The sequence below is a fragment of the Lissotriton vulgaris genome, chromosome 4_1 (assembly GCF_964263255.1).
Source record: "Lissotriton vulgaris chromosome 4_1, aLisVul1.2, whole genome shotgun sequence".
Taxonomy (NCBI): Eukaryota; Metazoa; Chordata; class Amphibia; order Caudata; family Salamandridae; genus Lissotriton; species Lissotriton vulgaris.
The window spans coordinates 1,913,214,630-1,913,237,783 of record NC_141691.1 but is presented as its reverse complement, the minus strand read 5'-3'; positions in this window follow the sequence as shown (position 1 = coordinate 1,913,237,783).

Here is a 23,154-nt window from a genome sequence, read left to right as displayed (position 1 = left end):
CGGTGATCCAGAGTGGATGGAGTTCATCGTGCGGATGGTGTCTTCGGTGCTGATCGGGGTCCAGGCATGGAGGGTGGTGGTGGGGGGTGGTTGTTCGGTCATGGTGTGCGTTGGTTGGTTGTTGAAGCTGTTGTGTATGTCCGCGATCTTGTTGTGGAAGTATGAAGCGAGGGAGTTGCAGAGGTCTTGCGATGGGGTGATGTCGTTGTTTCCTGCGCTGGGGTTGGAAAGCTCTTTCATGATGTTGAAGAGTTCCTTGCAGTTGTGTGCGTTGTTGTCCAACCGGTCCTTGAATGCTGTTTTCTTGGCGGCGCGGATCAGCTGGTGGTGTTTCCGGGTGGCAAGTTTGAAGGAGGTCCTGTTGTCCGGTGTCGGTTCCCTTCTCCAGACTTTCTCGAGGGCTCGGCAGTTCTTCTTGGAGCTCTTGAGTTCGTCGGTGAACCATGGGGCCTTCTTGCTGCCGGGTCTGCTAGGCGGGGTCCTCAGTGGGGCGAGTTCGTCCGCGCAGTTGCTGATCCACTTCGTGAGGTTGTCGGCGGCCTGGCTGGGGTTCGCTGAGCTGGCAGGAGGGTGCTGGCTCAGGGAGGTGGCGAGCTGGTCTGCTGTGATCTTGTTCCAGCTTCTGCGGGCGGCCTGTTGCTGGTGTTGGTGGGTCGTCGTTCTCTTGAAGGTGAAGTGGACGCAGCTGTGGTCCGTCCATTGAAACTCTGTGGCGTGGCTGAAGTCGATAAATATCAATTTATCCAGCCAGCCGGAAGTACATGAGATTCACAATTTGGAACACTTATTATTGAATACAGATACTCCCATTCGACCTGTGTACATCTCTACGTGTTGAGCTCCTTTGGTAGCTGCATTACAGTTAAAAGGTATTGGTATTGTTCCTTACCTTGACTAGTTTGTGTAGGCCTCCTTCTTTCTCTAAGGCAAAGCAGAATGTGGAGATGGCCTGTTCCTTCCTCCACTATCTGGGTTGTCAGATCATCTTCAAGAAGTCTTGTCTGGTTCCAGTACAGGAAGTGGCTTTCATAGGTACCCACTTGGGTAAGCCTTTCTGATTCAGAACTGAGTCATCTTCAAAATGTGTTGAAACAGAAGCAAGCACCAGCCCAAATTTGATTGAGGGTTCAGACAATTATGGCAGGGGCCACAGCAATGGTCCCATGGACTTGATTTCATTTGAATCCTATACTGAATATATCTTCTGGATCATTGGGATCAGGCCTTTCAGAATTTCAAGAGCATGATTCCAGTGACGTTCCGAAGTGTGCAGGGATCTTTACTTGTGGCTGTCAGAGGGCAATCTTGTGAAGGGGGCACCTGTTCAACCGCCACTCCACAGGTCTTAGTAACAGAGGCAAGCCTTTGGGGGTAGAAACCTGTTTTTCTAGACCCAGAGATCAGTCATCAGTGGTCAGAGGAGGAGAAAGAATTTGCTTCAAAATGGAGGGAGTTGTCTGCAATTTGGCAGGCCATTCAAGCTTTCCATTTGCCCCTGAATGACATGAATCTAACTAGTGATCAAGTACCCATATGTTATCTGAACAGTCAGAGAGGTACAAGGATTTGGGTTCACAATGACCTTGCAATCAACATCTTTTCCTAGGCAGAAAGTCATCTGTTGGCGGTGTGGCTGGTTACATTCAGAGGAAAGTGAATTTTGAAACAGATGCATTGAGCCACATTTTTCCATCTATCTCTCACACTTCCAACACATATGCAACCCATTTTGGACCCCAATGATAGAGTGAGTTTCCTACCAGAAGGATGCAATGCACCTTCTCTTCGGTACTGAGACCTTGTCTCCTCAGGCTTTTGCAGTGGATGCCCTTTCAATTCCATGGCCACAACATTTAATGTATGCCTTTACTCCAATTCCCCTCCACCCAAAGTTACTGTAAAAGATTTGGGAGCATAAACTTCTGGTGATATTGGTGGCTCCATTTTGGCTGAGGCATCTTTGGTTCTTAATAATATTAGCAATGGTAGAAGGGGATCAGTTTAATCTTCCTCTCACTCCCCCCTCTTTGGTTTCCCTTCCTCAAGTATCAGTTTCTCAAGACATTTAACGTGATAATGTCTTGGAAATTTAAAGGTTAAGATATTCGAGGAGGCAACATTTAGAAGAGATCTGCCCACTCCATTTATAGTTCTTAAGAATTTTGCTGAGTTGTTTGACCTTACATTATACAATAATTTTTTCCAAAAGGAGTCCCATTTCTCCCTTTGATTATTCTTTATTTCTGCTTTTATGTTTCTTCTTGCCTTCCTTAATTTCACTGTTATTATTGGGTCCATTGGAAAACCTTTGAGACTTTTCCACCGTCGATTTATCCTTCTTTTGGTGCTCCTCATCAGGCAGTGTGTTCCCCTCCTTGTAACAGGGTCAGCAAAGGGTCTTCCTCCTGCTTCTGAGTGGCTGCTAATAGTTGTTTAGCTTCTACTGCAAGGCTTGTCAAGGAGTTGGTAGAGTATTTGATGCATTTAAGATTACCTGTATGGACTTCTGAAACAAAGTCTACTGCATGGTTACACACATCCAACCAGAGGTTGAGGGTTAGGGCTTGAGATCGATGATCCCTATTCATTTTTTCTCCAAAGCCAAAGGAGGTGATGGTGTGCAGTAAGGGAAAGCTGGCAAAAGTAAAATCGATTAAAGAAGCCCCTGCATTCATCCGAACTCAGGCTTATAGTTCAGCAGGATGTGACCCTTCCCAGATTATCCATTGTAGACCTGCAAGGGAAGTTTTTGCCTCCTCGACTGAAACATGTAGGGTGGCTACATGGTCAACCTCATAGACATATTTTCCCATGATGGTTTGGATTAGGTTAATTCCACAGAGAAAGATGTTGGTTCTATTGTTTTTGATATAGCAATGGGATTGTTGTGCATCTTAATAAACAGTTTATCTGTGCACTCTTCTGCACTTGGTGCATCGTTGTGGGAGGTTGGCTTAGTATATGGTACTCACTTATGCAAGTGTAAAAACCTGCACTAATCCAGACAACCCTCATGGTTATTTTAGTGGTCTTAGAAAACCTTAATAACCATTTTAAGTGGTAGCTGTGGAGAGCAGCCTTTAGGCTTAGTCCAGAAGGAGTGTACAGCAGCTTGTTTTTACCAGAACCTAATGTTATTGGTGTAGGGTAAATGAAAAAGAACCACACAATGTATTTATAAAAATAAGTATTAATTATAAGACTCACTAACACATAACAATATCTACTACCCGGAGATATAACACAATGCACATAATACTTTGCAAATAAAACAGGTAAATAGTACAAATACATGATGATCTCAAGGGGGAGACAAACCACATATTAAACTAGTGGAACGAGAATCACAACTCAAGACCACAGTGGACATAGAGGAGCTGGAGACCCAAGGAACCACCCATCTAGGAGCCACACGAAGGTTGTGTGCAATGTGAGAACACAACCACGTACTCAATTCAAGTTGTGGTAGCAATTTTAAAGGGTTGGGATTAATTAAGGGGGTCCCTCCCAGAGGAGGGGATGGACAGTGGGGAGGATACTCCCATGTTCTTTGGCCAGTTTTGCTCCAGAGCGGGAGACAACTACTCCCTGATCTGGTTTGAACTGGAGAATGCAAGGAGGGCACCACATGTGCCACTCAAGCAATCTCAGTGGTGCTGGCAAACACCTCCACCCTGTCCCTATACACTAAATCCTGTCAGGGAGGTGGTCACATCTCCCTGTGACGGGATACCTATTGTTCTGTCTTCCCCTGCTCAAGCTTGGCTAAGTAGCAGTATGTCAAAATTGTGTCTCTCCTCGGCAGCAGCCCTAGTTTGATGTCCCGTTCTGGAAGACCGGTACCAGGAGTACTGAGGGTCTCCCGGAAGAGCTTTATAGCACATGGAATCATACCTCCCACACAGTAATTCCAACATGTTTAACCCAAACATGACAGGGTTTGTTGCAGCCAGTTTAGAGATAGTCCATGCGTAATGACGCATGGCCACTCTATCTGAAGTAATGGCTGATGCACTTATAACTCAGGAAAATGGACTTTGAAAGTTGCAGGGGTGCTCTGCTCATACAGTGGCACCCTCACATTTAGAACTGAGCACCCTCTCTTTATTTATTTATTTCTGGTATTTGTAGAGCGCGGCATTCATCCCAAGGGATATCAAGGCGCTAAAGAGAAGAGACTGCTGAGGTTTAAGCGGGAGGGGTTAGTTTTTGGGGAAGAGGTGTGTTTTGAGTTTTTGCCGGAATGAAAGAAGGTTTACAGTGTGTCTCAGATCCATCGGTAATTCATTCCAACGTTTGGCCGCCAGGTGGGAGAAGGCTCGTCCTCCTGTCCTTGTTTTATAGATACGCTTAGGTTTTGCTAGGGCTGAGTTGGTGGATCTTAAGTTCCTGTTTGGAATATAAAATTCAATTTTTCCTTGCAGGATTGTAGGGCCTGTTTTGTGGAGGGCTTTGTGCGCATGACAAAGTAGTTTAAATGTGGCACGCTGGCGCATCGGCAGCCAATGGAGTTGTTTTAGACATGCTGATGCCGAGTCTCGTTTGCCTTTGTTGCATACCAGTTTGGCAGCCTGGTTTTGCAGAACCTGTAGGCGGGAGAACAGCTGCTCGTTCATTCCTTCGAATAGAGCATTGCCGTAATCCATGCGGCTGACTAGGAGGGCCTGAGTGATCGTACGACGAGAGTCGAGTGGGATCCATGTGAAGATCTTGGCGAGGAGTTTCAGGATTGCAAATCCCTTACCCCAAAGTGTGCGCACATGGTCTTTCATGGATAGTGCGTCATCCATCATAATGCCTAGGTTTCTGGCATATTGTTTCGGGGTGGGGGCTGTTCCCAGTGACGGTGGCCACCATGAATCGTTCCACGATAGTTTGGCTCCTCCGAACAATAGAATTTCGGATTTTCTGGCATTGAGCTTAAGGCAGTGGTTACGCATCCAATCCGCCATTTCCGAGAGGCAGCTGTGGAGTTTACTTTTAGTTGTTTCTAATTTTTCCGATCTTTCGTCCATGGTCACCATCAGCTGCGTGTCGTCGGCATATGAGCAGATGCCGATGCCCCACTTTCTTCCGATGTCGGCCAGAGATGATACGTAGGCATTAAAGAGAGTGGGGCTTAGGGAAGCCCCTTGTGGGACTCCACAGCCAATGGGACGGGGTTCTGAATGGAATTGGCCCATGTGCACTGCTTGGGTGCGGTTGCTCAGGAAGGATTCAATCCATTGCAACGCTGTGTCTTGTATTCCTTTGCTCCGGAGAATGTTCAGTAGGCATTTGTGCGACACCGTGTCGAACGCTGCCGACAGGTCTAACAGTATCAGAGCCACCAAGCCCCCTTGGTCGGTGATGCATCTGACCCTGTCCGACACTGCCAGCAGCGTAGCCTCGGTGCTGTTGTTGGATCTGAATCCGGTTTGGGTGGGGTCCAGAAGCGAGTTGTCCTCCAGATATTTGGATAACTGTGAGTTAACCATTTTCTCCAATGCTTTGGAGAGGTAGGGGAGTTGTGAAATTGGCCTATAGTTCTCAGGGTTGAGAATATCGGAACCGGCTTTCTTCAAGAGGGGGGTCACAGATGCGTGTTTCCAGCAATCTGGAAAGGACGCGGAGGCGAGAGACTGGTTGAAGAGTTTGGTAATGAGTGGGCATAGAGTCGGTGCAATTTCAGAGAATACAAAGTGCGGGCAGGGGTCTGCAGGGGAGCCGGATTTTATTGCTCTAAGGACTGTTAACACTTCTTCTTCGGAAAGTGGTTGGAAGTTGGATAGGCGAGGAGAGTTGCCCAAGTCTAGGCGATCGTTGTCGTTGTCGGATGTAGATGGGCGTGCGTCAGAGTTATCATAGGGGGAAATGCGATGGGAGGGGGTGAAAGTTGAGTAAATTTTATTGATTTTTTCGGAGAAGAAGGAGCTGATCCGTTCACATGCTTCTGTTGAAGGGGTGAGGGTTTGCGAAGTGCAAGATGGATTGCTGAGCTCTTTCACGATTTTAAATAACTCTTTTGCAGAGTTGTGGTTTTCGTTGATTCGTTGCACAAAAAATGCCTTTTTTGCTTCTCGGATGGCCAGGATGTATTGTTTCCTTTTGGCAGTATAATTGGCTCTGGTTGTAGGGTCTTTCGGGTGTGCCCTGCTATATGCGTAGGGCCATCAGCCAGTTGTTTCAGTTGGAGGATTTCCATGTCGTATTTGAGCTGTGCGACTCCAGGAATGAAAGGCCTGCCTTAGGGGTGACTTATAGGTTTTAAGTGCAGTGACCAAAGATTAAAGGAATCTTATAATTGTTTTAAGTCGTGCTGGCACCAGTTTACACAGGCTGCAATGGCAGGCATGTAGTCACAATTTGAGGGGTCTCTCTTGGGTGGAATAATACGTTTCAGCCCATGGGAGACGGCTGGTGTACATATGCCCTGGATAACTTGGTACCATATACTAGGGACTTAGAAGGGTACACTAGTTCAGGCCCGGACTGGCAATAGCGGGCACCGGGCAATCCCCCCGTGCGCCGCAAGAGTGGGGGCCGGTTTTTAGCCCCTGGGGGCCGATTTTGTTACAGGGACGTTTTTGCAGCATAGCTGCAAAATCGGCCCTGCAACAAAATCGGCCGAAAACCGGCCTAGCAAAGCGCTCGGCGGCCCCTCCAACCCCCCTTGAGTCGGGAAGGGGGGGCGGGGGGTGAGCACTTTGCCAGGGCTGGTTTTGGTTCCCAGTCCGGCCCTGCACTAGTTGCCAATCTGGAGTGTACCTAAGTACTCACCATATCTAATTTAGGGGAGAATGCAGAGAGGATGGGATCCTGGTTAGTAGGATCCCGGCCAGACTAGTCAGAAACAGCATAACACCAGTCAAAAAGTGGGAGTAACCATGAAAGCAGATCCTACTTTCCTACAGTTGTCATTTATGTTATGACTTGGACGGGGAAGACTGATGACAAGTAATGAAACAATTATCTCATTACCCTGATTCATAGTCCTCCTTATCCAAGTCCAGTTCTCTCCCTCCCTCTTGCCCTTTTTAGTGCCTACTTGTGTGTGACTTACTTGGTACATGCAGGACTTGCGAAGGGAAGAGAAGGTACTTTTAAGGGAACATCAGTCAGCATAAAGATAGGACTGATGTTTTTTCTATTTAAGGTTATTTGAGTGGGGTAAGTGCTTAATTTGCAAAAAAATAGGTGCAGGGGCTCTCATCAAGAGGACACTGCACCTTGTACCACACATTTTCCCTGCCAGATACGCCAATGATAGTAACAATACAAGTACTACAAGTGTGACAATTTGGAATATTCAGGCCCCCAAAGCTATACGAATGGCTTGGGTGGCAGGTAATATCATTTTAATGTATATTGAGTTAATAATTAACGCCGGTTTTTGCAAATTCTTTTCCCACAAGTACCACCAGTAAACAAGTAAATTTCTAGGGCAAATGTTTTTACACGTGATGCAGTATTACTGCATCAGTGATGTGGTAAAAACTGTCATACTTTCAATGTGCGGAAATCTAAAAAGAAGTGCTATAACCGAGTTACTCATTTTTTTCCAGTAAGGCTGTTTAAAGTAGCACTCTTAAGTAGAGCATCAGACTTAATTAATCATGCCTCCCTCAGGGTTAGATCCCACCATATTTGAATATGTTCAAAGACACAAATTAACCCTATGTTACATGTTAGCATAGCAGCAGGATGTTTTAGTTCCTTCATTATGCAAAATATAAGGGATGTCTCTGGATTGCTTTCTGAAATAATTGCTTCTCAGATATCCTTTTTCCCTTGTTTATGATATTTTCCCCAAGATATTCATGTTATTTTAGTGGATGGCCTAGTTATAAAAGTGTTAATTCATACATTATCTTTTATTACATTCCAGGTTGTCAATCCCTGTGGACTCCTTACATATGACTCTTACTATGCGCATATTTTCCCTATGTGTATGTATATTATGTACAAACAATCTTCTCTTTCATAGTACTTCTATACTTTCCAGAAACAGGTCTTCAAGTTCCTTCTCATAGAGTGCATACCTCCCAGCAGCTGATCCTTTTATGTTTCATTAATGAAGAAACTCTGAGATTAGCATTTCTTTTGAGATTTCTCATCATGTATGCTATCATAACTTTCTCAGACTCTGCTCTAAGCAAGACTTGGATACTGCTGTAATTGGAGAATATCCCAAGTCTATCCAGACTATTATTATACCTCTCAACATAAAGCACAGAATTAATAGATTTAGATAAGAGTCATTTAAAGTAGTGGTTCTTAGCCTATTGACTTCTGTGGGCTGAATGACATCTGGATGCTGGGGACCCTAACCAAAACAAGTTCCACAATTTTGAACAGAAAATAAATATACGAAACTATATAAGAAGTATACATCAAACAAATACACAATTTATTAAAGATGTTATTTAATTTACAAAAATATACAAAAATCTAAATTGACATTTTGATGGAAAAGTTGAACATTTAAAAATGTGTTTTTATTTCTAAAAGACAAAATGAGTTGCTGCACTCTAGCATATCACTTTGCAGTTTTTGTTCTTAATGCACGCTCTCCTTTTTTGTGGTGTACCAGTGCTTCAATTAACGCCTCAAATTGTCCATACTAGATTCTATTTGCTGTACTTCGGCTGCTTCTGCAAATCAAGCTAAGGATACCAACATAATTTTAGCCTCCAATTTTAAATTCCGCTACATTTACAAAGCAAATGTTCAGCTTTACAGTTTGCTTTTTTATGAATCTATTCTTTATTAATCTGCTAATACTTCATTTTCTAAACAGTCACGAATGCCCTGAGAGGGTATGGGGGACCCCAATGGAGGGTTTCACATGTTAAGAACTGCGATTTATAGAATTGCGCATTCAGACAATCAGAGTTAATTTGGCAATTAAAATAATGAGAAAAATAGGATCTATGGGTTAGCATATTACAACTGATATGTTTTTCACACGTTCATCAACATGAGTGGGAGTTTCCAGTGGTAATGGGAAAGTGTATAGTACCGCTGTGCAAAGTTGGAAAGTTGGGATTTATTATAAACATTAGAAAGCTTTTTGACATGTTTAGTTTGTGACAATATATTTTCTTTTTGAATGACAATTTTACAGCAGCAGAAAATAATTGCAGCTGCCCTTAGGGTCCACAAGGGGCAGCTGGGAAACAGGCACTGCTTTACAAACATTCCATTCCACTTCTTTGAGTCCCACTCAACTCAATCTTTTTTTGTTCACCCTCCTGGCAGCGGATCAGCCCACCTTCTGGTACCCACGAACCCTTCGTACTGTCTCCTTTCATGCACAGCACTTTGCCCACTCCTCTTCACCTGATAAGTCTCCTAATCATGCAGTTCCTGCGCTGCATTGTCTGAGAACATCTTTCCACCACCACAAGAGTAGGCAAGTGTACCCTCTCCCAGGTCCTCATCCCAAAAGAGTCTCCTGCCACCAGTTCTTCACCCTTCCCCACATTTAGGACATGTGCCTCGCTGAGGATTACAGTAGGATAGGATGCCTAGTCAGTTTTATGGATCTCGTGCCACAGGATAACCCACCCATAGGACATCCTGCTGCAGGAATTCTGCAGGAGACATCAGTAAGCTTAACCCTCTTTGACAACAGTGAAGCTTCCACCTTTTTCACCTAAGTGAATGTCTACCTCTAGGGCGGAAACTAACCACGAATCTCCAATAGCATCCTTTTGAAATTATGTGAACTGAGCTATACTTCACTTCCACCTAAAACATTGTCATGACGGAAGTCCTCATCCTTGGACCATCACCCTCCGCCTGGGGCGACTCCTGGTGGCCCCCTGCCCTGGGCACCGCCCCCAAGCCGACAGACCACGCACGCAACCTGGGCTTCATCCTGGACTCCTTCCTTTCCATGACCAGACAAGTCAACGCCATCTCCTCGTCATGCTTTCACACCCTCCGCATGCTCCGCAAGATCTTCAGATGGATCCCGATCGAAACCAGGAAGACGGTCACCCAGGCCCTCGTCACCAGCCGGCTGGATTACGGAAACACCCTCTACGCCGGAACCACAGCCAAGCTACAGAAAAGACTACAACGCATCCAGAACGCCTCCGCCCGACTCATCCTAGACATCCCTCGACGCAGCCACATCTCCGGCCACCTGAGGAACCTGCACTGGCTCCCCGTCAACAAGAGGATCACGTTCAGGCTCCTCACCCATGCACACAAGTCTCTCCACAACCTGGGCCCCAAGTACCTCAACGACCGCCTGACCTTTCACACGCCCACCCGCCAACTACGATCCGCTAGCCTCGCCCTCGCCGCTGTACCACGCATCCGAAGAGCCACCGCCAGAGGCAGATCCTTCTCCTACCTGGCGGCCAAGACATGGAACTCCCTCCCCATCCACCTTCGGCTGACCCAGGACCACCTCGCCTTCAGGAGACAACTCAAGACCTGGCTGTTCGAGCAGTAGCGGCCCCCTTCCCCCAAGCGCCTTGAGACCCTTCCGGGTGAGTAGCGAACTATACAAGTGATATGATTGATTGATTGATTGAGCGTTATTCAGGAAAAGCGCCCATCATTTGGCTTGCATTGGGTTTTCCAGAGGAGCGGATGAAATCTTTCACCCAAAGGTGAGTTTGGTAGAATGTTGGTTTCTGCTTCACCAACATTGCCCATTGCACCGCCAGTGTGTCACTTTTTTTACACATCGGAGGCACAGTGTGCCTGCCCATATTTACACGGTCACATAAAGCCACCCTGTGTGGCTTTTTATGGCCTTATAAATATGGCCCCCTTTCACGCATTACTCTGTGTGAAAGTGGAGTTTCATGGGTGTTGCTGTGGGTATTCCCACGCAACATCCATGCAACCTGACACAATCCCAGATTAACAATGTTTCGTACACCTCGAATATGTCAGATTCCTACCCCTCCCAGGGGAGGTATAAGGGAGGCACAACAAGGAGAAATACCTTTATTCCTCCTCGTTTTTTTCCTTTTTCTATGTGAGCTGCATTCTGCAGCACACATAGAAAGAGGAAAACACCTTGAAGATTGTTTTGTGCAGGAAGGTGTCCCTTCCTGCTCAAAAGCAATTACCCCTACAATGTAGACACCCTTGCAGCATGGTGCAAGGGTGCCGGCATTGGTGCATGGCAGCCCATTGTGCGCCAGCGCAGGGGAAAATGACAGGAATGCTCCGTGTTTTGTAGATACGGCTTTTCATTTGATGCAGGGCAGCACAGCAAGTAGGTTTGCTGATCCGCAATATGTCAAAATATTGTAAATGATGCCCTGAAGTATAATGCTATTTCTTTTCCTTGGCTGTGCTTCGGTTAGATGTAATTAGTCTCAGTCGATTTAATTCGGTAAGTAGTCTGCTAATCTGATTGGTTGAAAAACGGAAACTCCCATTAAAAGCGGCTATCACATCTTTAGGGAGACCTGGGAAAAAGACTGTTTCACATGACAAAGGTAGCGATAGTTCACACCTGAGATAAACAGTCCCAGGTGAGGCAATGTCTATCAGTTACGTGGTTGTTCTCTACCAAATGGATTTTCTGAGTCAGTGGCTTTAATGAAAGGACATAAAAGAATCAAGAGAAAGTGCAATTCGAGCAGAGACACAAACAGGCCTTATTTATTAAGCGATTTTGAAGGATAGACTGGAAACATCATGATAAATATGTGGTTCATAGTTGAATGTGTGATCATGGAGCGATGCAGTACAGAAATGGGAGGAAAGCGGTTATTAAAGAGATTAAGTAGTCACAGGTGGATGATGTTAGTGCAGGCGATAACATAGCTGCCTCAGCTACGAAGTGGATTGGATTCTAAAACATCTGCTAATGTGGAATCAGAAGTGAGGTTGAATTATCAGAGAAAGTAAATGCTAAGCAGTGTTTTACATATGCCAAAATAATGACTGATAAAAAACGAAAAGTCTCAATATGCGTAACTTGTAGAGAAAAATTCATTTAGTGCCACAAGCAGTAGTATCTTGCAGGCAGTGCTGGACAGGGAAACTAAAGCCGCCCTGGGAAAAATGTGCAAACCAGCCTCCCTCCCTTTGTCTTCTCAGGCAATCTCTCTCTTTCCATCCATTCTATCTCTCTCCTTCTTCACTCTCTCTCTTCTCCTTCCATGATCACTTTGTATGTACCTTCTCCCTCCTTCCATCTATTTCACTATCTCTCAAAGTCTCCCTGCGACTACTAGAGGAACCAGGGGGCATATCAACAAGGGGCGTTAAAAAATTATCGCTGCTTTTGCGACCGTTTTCGGCCGAAAAGCGGCAATAATTCTAACGCCCTACTAGCAAGGACACGCTAACACGTGAATCATGCTACTCTGCCCTTTCCCTCAACGCCCAGCTTTGCATCTCTAATGAGATGCAAAGTGGGCATTCCTCCCCAGGATAACGGGAGAAATGTCGCTAAGCGACATTTCTCCTATTATCAAGCCTCATGCAAAGCAGCATAGTGACAAGAAAAGTAGCAATAACCTCTGTTATCGCTACTTTCCTTACAAATGCTTTCAAACTGACTAAGCCATGATATCCTATGGAAAGTGGATATCATAGCTAAGTATGTGAGGCCCTATCAGCAATCTATCACCAGATGTTGTGTGATTATCGCTGGATTTCCAGCGATAATCGCACAGTTAGGCAGCTTGCACTGTGAATGTTATCGCTGTGGAGATAAGCGTTGCTGATAGCATGCTATCTCCACGATAAAATTCAGAGTTGGGTGGCGATAATTATCCTAGCGCTAAGTGCGCTGAGCGATAATTATGGACCTTCTTGATGATATGTCCCTAGGAGAGGCCCCGGGCTTTCAAAACTGGCCTCCAAGGGCTCCAGCCCACCAATAAAATTCCCAGTGGAATAAAATACCTGTTCAGCCCTGCCTACAGGATGGCAGTGTTGTATCAAATTAACCACATAAGTATTACAACCAGTAGTTCAGTTAGAGGTGGACATTGGGTCAAGGTGTCTTTGCTTCTGGACCACAGTATGGATGGGTCCTGTTTTAGGTCAATCCAAGCTTATTTCAAGCACTTTCTCATGTGGTACTGATGTGGAAGAGGTACATCAGTTTAAGGATGCACACTATTTTAAATAGTTTTAATTATATGGGGCACATTCCTTAATAAACATTGAGTTTAAAGAAGCGATGACATTGTATTCTTCACATTGAATTAGGCCTCTGTGTTATTTGTGGCCCATGATCAGTCGCCTACTTGTGAAACATAACTTTGTGCTTGCTTTATGCCACTTATGCCAACAGTGTATCTTTCGCTCGCATAAGGCGTGGCTCTTCCAGAAATGTTTTTACAAGAACTTTGTATCCTGAAGAGTGCTATGTTTTCTCTACTAGCAACATTATGTGTGCACCTTCCAGAACTTGATGTGCGAAGTGTATTATTTTACGAAATTTAATTTCTAGTGAACTTTTACCCCAATGGTATAGCACTGGATCGTTCTTTTTTTTAATACATATTTTCATTAACACTGGATGAGCGTTGGGGGCTACTGTCCTTAGTGCACTACCTCATCTTTCTGTCCTCCAGCCAGCTCAGTTAGTTTGGATTCAGATATTGAAAGGGAAGCATTAAGCATCCCACAGCCATGGTCTGCATCATCTGTGTCTTTCCTTGAATTAGTAAGGGACATCAAGCAAGGTCTTTGTGAGATATTTTTTTTTGATGGGTTTCTGGTCTACTAAGATCAAAGGGAAAAGATGAGTATGTATGCAGGACAAGGGCATGTCAATGAGGGTATAAAGCACAAGAGGGAGGGGTGTACTGTAACAGTAATAGACATTTATGTGCACTGACTGTGGTGGTGGAAGCATAGGGATCATCGTCCTCATTTATCCCCAGTTTACTGCGATTGTCCTGGATAAATTGGGTATTGTTGGTTTAAAGAGTGGTCATCCCTGTTCAAGCAACAGGCACAATCCATGTCACAAAGTCAATAAATTAACTCTTGTTTTAGACTCTGGTAGGTTGGCACAAAGGCAGTCGAGGTTAACGTAGAAACAATGTGTAAAGTATTCATGCAGCACACAAACAGTAATAAAGTGAAAACACAACACAAGATAAGCTCTACACCAATTAAAACAAATAGAGGACATTTGAATAATAAGAAGAATCAGAGTTGTTTTTAATGTTTAAAGTTTAAGGTAAAAACTATTGCCTAAAAGGTCAAACCACCAACCGCGGATATCTAGTCACATGAGACCATGTCAAAGTCCAAAAATATGACCAACCACAATGAAGTCCTGGTCAGATACCAAGAGTCGATTGGCCTCAGTCAGCTCTTACCTTTGCACTGAGAAGAAGTTTTGAAGAGACGGTGAAGTTCAGCGTGACAATACTGCAGACAGAGTCTGAGGAGGAAGTATCGTCGTTAGGGAGCCGCTGGACAAAGTCGCAATTGAAGATTTCTTCATTTGGACTTAGTCACTTTGTTGGAAGTTGACAAATCTCCAGCAGGAAGAGGTTGCTGGCTATAGCTGATGAGAATTCCACGAGGCCAAATATGCCTTGGGCGAAGGACCACTGAACAGGAGTTGATGCTGCTGAGAAGAACGTAGCAGGAGCTGCCCCGAAGTCAAGCTGACTGGTGATGCACATTGGGTAGATAGGCAAGCAGATTTGTCCCACTCTACTCCCAGCTCCTAAAGCAGTTTTTAGCCAACGTTATTTTGGCTTTTGGCTATCTGCCACCTTTAGCACCACCACCAAGGGTCCAGGACTGGAGGGGCATCGCTTGGAGAGTTAGAATCACTCAGGCTAACTCCAGCTAAGGGTTGAAGATGGTTGAAGCCTTTTCGGTCCCGAGGCTCTCAGCAGCAGGCCAGCTCAGTAGACCTTTGTACCACTCTAGTATTCCTAGTTTCAGCAGTGGAACAGGGCTCAAAGAGCAGGTCAGGCCTCTGAACGTTCAAGGCAGACTTCAGGCAGCAAAGCAGTCCTTCCAGGTACAGCAAGGCAGTCTTCTGATTTACACAGCAGGTCACAGCAGCAGGCAGTTCCCGTAGAATCCATCACCTGGTCCAGAAAGTGAACTGAAGAGTAGGTCTGATGGTCCTAGTTTATGCTTTGAAGCAGGCGAAGTTTCTAGAGACTTCACTTTCCTGCTTCCCCTGCCCAGCTCTCTTCATGAACAACGCTGGGGTGACAAGCCTTCTATGTGAAAGTCGAGCACAGCCTATTCAGTTGCGAGTAGGGCTGTGCTCCGCCATTATTCTGTGAGTTGATGGCACATCCAGGCACACCCAATAATAAACAATGCTCAATTAAACAAAGTCCAACTGCCAACTACACCCAGTCATGGGACACAGGAACAGGCTGCAGGCACCAAATAGTTAGGGCAGGAAAATACCAACTTTCTAAATGTGGCATTTTCAATATTATAGTATAAAATATGACTGTACCAGGCTTACAATGTATCCTACATCAAACATGAATTGCTCACTTGTTCCCAATCTAAAGTTTGCACTTATTAAATGTAATAAGGCAACCCAGTGTTATCCTAAGGGAGAGGTAGGCTCACATCAGTGAACCACAAATGTAGGTGTTTTTCCAAGGGTCCAGGTCCACCACTTAGAGGGCCAGGACTCACTCTGGCTGGGTCCAGGTGTTTATTTAGTATGGAGGAATCCATTTGAGTCACTGTGGCTCTGAACAGGAGGACAGCAAACTAACCCTTGTGGGTCACTCTGGAGGTCAGGAGAGTTAAAGATTGAGTTCTTGGCCCCAGGCAGAAGGTAGCAGAGTAGCAGAACAACCAGGGCAGTAATACAGCAGAGCAGCAGTCAAGCAGAGTGTCAGTCCTTCTAGGCCGCACATCAGTCCTTCTTCCTGGCACAATATCCACAGGTCCAGAAGTGTACTGAGGAGTTGGTTTCTTAGGTCTTCTTTTTATACTTTGGTGCCCTTATTCTGGAAGGTAGAAGAAGCTTCTAGACATTGGATTTGAAGTGCATGGAATTTCCTGCCTTCCCTGCCCTTGCTCCAAGTTGGCTGCAGTGACAAGGTAGGGCCGATAGGAACTTTGTGTGAAGGTAAAGCAAAGGCAATTCAGTTGCAAGTGGGGCTGTGCTCAGCTCCCCCTCATCCTGATAGCAGATTGCCCATTTAGGCACACCTTATCCATGTATTGTGTAACTGTCTGGGAGGAATTCACATAGCCTGTCAGTTACACCCAGTTGTGTGACTGAGGCAGGCTACAGACAGAGAAGGACAGAGACATGCCAACTTTCTAAAAGTGGTACAAAAGGGGGTGGTATTGTACGGAGCATCTGAACCAATCAAACACTCACACCCAGTCAACAGATCTGGGTTTAATCCATCACCGTTCTTTAGCCCACTCTGCCACCCCAGTTCAGACATGGCCATATGAAAATCAGTCTGACCCTGTGCCTCATGGGAACAGTCCAGCCCGAACTGCCAAGCCATGCCTTCTCTGGACCGGAAACAAGCTTCCGAGGACCGTTTCTGGCAATTCAGCCGTCTTCAGCCCCGCTTTCTTGAATCCAGTGGCAAAGTAAGCAAGGGACTCACATCTGAGCATACCCTGCCAACTTGTGGCGAACTAAGCGGTACAAAGGGGGGTGGTGATGGACGGAGCATCTGAACCAATCAAACACTCACACCCAGTCAACAGATCTGGGTTTAATCCATCACCGTTCTTTAGCCCACTCTGCCACCCCAGTTCAGACATGGCCATATGCAAATCAGTCTGACTCTGTGTCTCATGGGAACAGTCCAGCCCGAACTGCCAAGCCATGCCTTCTCTGGACCGGAAACAAGCTTCCAAGGACCGGTTTCTGGCATTTCATCCATCTTCAGCCCGGCTTGCTTGAATCCAGTGGCAAAGTGAGCAAGGGACTCACATCTGAGCCTACCCTGCCAACTTGTGGCGAACAAAGCGGTACAAAAGGGGGTGGTGATGGACGGAGCATCTGAACCAATCAAACACTCACACCCAGTCAACAGATCTGGACTGTTCCCATGAGGCACATGGTCAGACTGATTTGCATATAGCCATGTCTGAACTGGGGTGGCAGAGTGGGCTAAAGAACGGTGATGGATTAAACCCAGATCTTATGACTGGGTGTGAGTGTTTGATTGATTCAGAAGCTCCGTCCATCACCACCACCTTTTGTACCAACTTTCTAAAAGTGGCATTTTTTAAATTGGGATAAAAAACTTGACTTTACCACTAACTAGGGCTTTTACCACAGTTCCAAAGACACCAAACATGATATAGCTACCTGCTCCCAATTAGAAATGACAGCTTAATAAATATAATTAGGAACCCTGAATTTTATTCTATAGGAGGGATAGGGCTCACAGTAGTGAAACACAAATGTAGGCATTTTTCACCACCAGGACATGTAAAACTTATAAGTACATGTCCAACCTTTTAATTACAATGCAACCTGAGCTATGGGCTACCTAGGACCTACCTTATGAGTGTCGTACGCAATAAAAGGGGAGCTAAAGCCTTGGCAAGGGGTTATACTGCCAAATCGAATTGGCAATTTAAAACAGCATTCAGATTGCAATGTCAGACCTGGGACATATTTTAAGGGGCTACATAAATGGGTGGCACAGCAGGTATTTCAGCCCCACTAGTAGCATTTAATTTATTGGCCATCAGCATATGCTAAACCACTTTATTAGGCACTTATACTTAAATTAAATATATCAAACAAGTGTATGCCAGTTTTACATGTTTAAAGGAGAAAACACAATTACTTTAGCACTGGTTAGCAGTTTGAAAGTACTAGGAGTCCCAAAGCCAACAAAACCAATTCACCAACATAGGAAGATGAAGGCAAAAGGTTTGGGGGAAGACCACACTAAGACTTACAGGTCTAAAAAATTAATATAAGCACACAGTCCTAAACTGCATAGATTCTGAATATCTCTCACAATTATTTCAATGTTGCATAACAAAAAGGGAACCCACACAAACCTATTGTTGATAGATTCTGCAAGGCTTTCAAAGTTTCTCACTATTACATTGCTAAAAATAACAGTCAAATACAGTATCATCACTACTGGATAACATATACAGATTATCCACAGAGTGTACTACATTACACAGAAAAAATTGATAGTAACACTACTTGTTCTACAATAGGTAAAAAAGACCAATTCCATGTGGGACAGGGCGTGATGGTAAGTGCATTATTCTTCTATGCATTTTGGGCCCTGAGTCAATTGCTTCAGAAGGATGTAGGCTGGAAATATCAAAGCCAGAATACAGACGAGTCACAATATTGTGACCAGAATATCAAGGGACGACATTTAGCTTCTCATGTGTGTTGTTTTTAAATTGTATATAACAATGTTTGTATGTGTTTTTTTCCTTTAATTAAAATTAGAAATAAAATATGAATTGTGTTTTAGGTGTATATAATAGGTATTGAATTGAATAGATTTTATATATTGTATTTATTGTTTTCTTGCTTAATGCTTCCAGCCTTGAAAAAGTCTCTGTGAGACGAAACAGGTGTCGGCGGTGTGAGCTGTGAAGTTGTTATAAAACTATTGAAATATAATAAAAGAAGTTTGGAAGAATACAACTTGACTTGGATCTCTGAATTTGGAGTTGTATGAGTAAAAATACTGGACATTATACAATTTGATTATTGACTAACGGTAGATTGTACAACGGGTTCAGACATACTTTGAATATAGTCTTATGACTTCCAACATCATATACTAATTGGACATTAAATGGAGTGCTAAGTGGCTTGCTCTCTTTTTCTCTTATTTAGAAAAGTAAGTTTGGATAGATTTTCTATATGCCACTTACCTTGGTTATATGTATATCTTCAAGGTACATATATATGGAGTGAAGAATTGTGAAACCATACCTGTCTCTGTGCAATGACCTATTTGATATATTATCCTTCGATATTATGTGCACAATCCTGTGAACCATCGATATTTTTGCTATTATATTTATTACTAAATTCCTTCAGAAGCCATATACCAAGCCAGGAACAGGAGCCAATAAACATCAGTAAAAGAGCGGTGTGCCAATTTAGGATGCATGGTGGCTGTTGTTCCTCTTAATACATATGCCTAAGGGTTTGTCCATATCTCTGCAAAACATAGGCTAAATAGGCATACATAGTAAATACATAAAAAATGGGGATAGGTAAAAATAAATGTTAGTTTAAACCAATATTGACACAATTTTGTATTGGAATTGCAACTAAATTGCATGCTACTACTCAAGCTGATTTAACAATGCGGACTATATCTATCTCTGTTATTTTACTTTTATGCAATTTCTAATACAGAAAAGTGGCAAAAAATGTTCAATTTGAATGTGTATATACATTAATTTCATATATGTCAGCTAATTATTATGTACAAATTAACAAAACAATTCAACCAGTCATTAGTTATACATCAAAGGTATAAATAATTATAATAAATAAACAAGAAGAGTCCCTGTGTTCTGTTATATATTACAGTCGGTACTATAATAATGTAAGTCTTTGATCTGTTTGTAAGGTGGTGACCTGTTGCATTGGGGGAGCCATTGATTGGAATACTATTGTGGACTATTGTCCGACTGGGAGCAAAAGAAGGCCTTTCCATTCCTTGCTTCCACTTTGCTCAGGCACAACAGAAGCTCATCCAAGGAGTGGCATTCCTTGGTAATTTTGGTTGACATAATTACAGCTTTAAACTCAAATGGATGGCTTTGCTACTTTGCAGTGCCTGATATTGATAAGGACCTGGAAAAGACCACTTGAAGCCATAAAGAAAGATCTAATACCCAGGGTAGATATCTGGGAGAGAGGGACTTCTGGTACAATGTCTATTGCAATTCCTTTCTTGTTCCTTCTTCAGGTTTGGTATGGGAGCTTAAGTTGACAAATTGTTGTACGAAATAAAGCTGAGGAATTCCATCACCTCTGAAGGGATGCAGGTCAACTTCCTAAAGTTCACAATAAAACCCATATAGTTTCCTGAAGATGTGCTTTGAGAACACACTGGTCCATCAGGAGGATATCAGGAAGATAGAACACATTATGCATGGAGGAGTTTGGTAAAGCATCATGGGGTGATGGAGAGATGAATGTTCTTGCAAATATATGGAAACATGATGAATTGCTGGTTAGCCTCTCAAATAGTTATTGAAAAGTAGATATCTTTGAGATTCAGGTGCACTATTTAGTCATTGGCAATGATAGTGTCCCTTAGAAGGTGAATACCCTCCATCCTGAAGTGTTAAATGACCCAACTATTCTGGGAACTTAGGTTGATGACAGGACACAAGACGGTCAGCCTCTTACACACAAGAAAGAGTGTGCTGAAGAACCCCACAAAGGAAGCATTGTGCAACACAGATAGGTCCAAGAATCTGTGTGTGTCCGCTCATTATCTGTAGGACCCAGGAAATGGGGGCAGTATGCTTCCATTCAGAGAGGAAAAGAAAGATGTGACATTCAACCTCTATATGGAGGAGGGGCGAAGATAAAAGTTTACCTTACAAGGGAATCCTTGCGGAAACAGGGAGGGCAGATCTGTCTCTGCAACCCTGAGTTCTTAAGCTGAAGAAATGCTGGATATTTAGAGGACTAGTACTCCATTCGATGAGCACTGCAACCAAAGAAACGTCCATAGGATGGACAGCACTCTCTGTTGCCAGCTCCGATAAAGCCACGCTTCTTATATAAAATGAAGTGGATGCTTGCCTGAGTCTTGCCAAGCTCATACACTTAGAGAACTCCTTCAGGAAGTGGTCCCCAAAGAAGAGGCCCACACAATGTAAATATAAGGACCCCCTGATTCTAATATCTACCAGGGCAGGGAAAATGAAATTGTTAAAGAAAAATTTGCTAGGCAACTATTGGTCTATTGAATATACAAGACCATCTTTCCCACATGATAGGAGAAGACTCAGGGTACTACAATTATCAAAGAAAATATTGTTATTCGCACAAAATCATTTTAAAAGGCCATAGTTAATTCTGTTTTACTGCTTGGATAAACATATATAGGACAATAACATCACAATAAACACAGCAGTTATGGCAGTGATAGTTGATCTCCAAATGCCTAATACAGCAGGCTAAGCTGTGTGTGGTACAAATATGGTCCTTATAGGAAAAACTGTACAATCAAACCATAAGTTTAAATGAATACAAATTTATTAAGGTAATATTAGGTAAATGATACAAATGAAAGTAAAAAATGCAATACATTTAAAGATGCAGTTTGGTGGCTTATAATTCAAAGATGCATCTTCTTAATATCTATGCGCATTTTGGTGAGCAGTGTGCCTTCATCAGGAAAGCTACATTAAATCATGTGCCAAGACTATAAAGATGGTGGCCAAGAATGTACATCACATGGGAGTTTCTGTTTGCAGTATTGGAGCACTTTGGCTTCAGTCTCAAGCTAATGGCGTGGATAAAGCTTTCATATACAATCCCAATTGCCAGAGTAAGGGTCAATGGTACAGTGTCTAGAGCACGAAGGCACGAGGCAGGGATGTCTGCTCTCTCCTCTGCTATTCGCAATTGCACCGGAGCCATTGGTAGCGTGGTAAGGAGACACTCGATAATAAGAGGCATACCGATAGGAGAGGAGTGCGGAGATAGAATTTGGCAATATGTAGATGATATACCCCTGGAGGCCACTAGACTTCGCTCAACCGTACATCAAATCCTTCTTTTTGGTAGTTATTCCAGATAACAAATAAACTGGAGCAAGTCCCTGCTATTTGTATTGACAGATGAAGTGCCAACTTTATCGACCACAGGGTGTGCACTATCGATCAGGAACAAATTCAAATATATGGGTATGGTGATCTCGCAATTAGAACATGAATTCAGGGACAATAATTTGACCCTCCTGCTACACAAACTGTGGAGCGACGTGACACACTAGAGGAAGCTGCCACTCTCACTGATGGGATGTGCAGCCATCTTTAAGATGATGGCATTGCCACACCTTTTATATGTCCTGCAAAACACCCCATGCAGAATACCAACTGGGTTCTTACTAAAATTAGATGTGGAGTTACAACAACTGCTATGGGACGGAGGGATCCCTCAAATAGCGCTTAGCAAGCTACAGAGGGGCCTGTATGATGGCGGGATAGCAGACCCAGATATGCGTAAGTACTACTGGGCAGCACAGCTAGTCACACTGAATGACTGGGTCTTTGGCACAAGAGAGCAACCGGCATATCGAGTAGATCATTGGGCAATGGTGCGGAGAGGGTACCCGGAAGCTCTAATAGTAAAGGAACGATGGGAAGACTACCGGCTCATACGCAAATGATAGTCAGACTATGGAGAGAGGCGACCACATTTCTGGTCTGGAAGGAAAAACTAACAGAGCGGACCCTCCTGTGGGACAGTGACCTACTGAAAGAGGTGTGAGAGCTAAATGTATTTCCCACATGGGCACTCTTCGACATAAAATCTCTGGGAGGCATATGGAAGGGTCAAGAAATGATAGATTTCCAGAGACTGCAGCCAGAATAGCAAATGTCAGACATCGAGAAATGTTGATACATCCAATTGAAACACGCCCTAAAAGCACATACAAAATTGGGAGAGCACATACCAGAATGTACACCGCTGGAAGATAGACTCCTGGCAGACCCAATAGCAGAAAAGGCAACCTTCCTGATCTATAAAAAAATATTGAACAATACCCCAGACGCACTAGTGGCCCTGAGGGGCAAGTGGGAGAGAGATGTTGGGATCCTGGAATAGGATGACTGCTGGGAAGTCAAACAGAGCCCGACTGAAGTAGCGATCAGGGTCCGCTTTAGGCTGGTACAAATTAGAATATCACACATATCATACCAACCAGATTTAGTCTTTTTCGAATAGGCAAATGTGACTCAACTACATGTGTAAGAGGTGGTGGGGAGGAGGGTACATTTTTCCATCCACTATGGAATTGTCCTGTGCTGCAGGGATTCTAGAGGGGAACTGCAAAAGTGATGTCCAAGGTGGCGGGACAGACAGTCCCAATGAAGGCTAAATGGCACCTAACTGTAACGGGAGACATGAAATGGTCAAGATATGTTAAATTGTGGGTACTGGTAGCTGATATGGTGGCTAAGAGGAATACTGCCAGAATGTGGGGGAAGCCACAGACACCTACAGTATGAGAC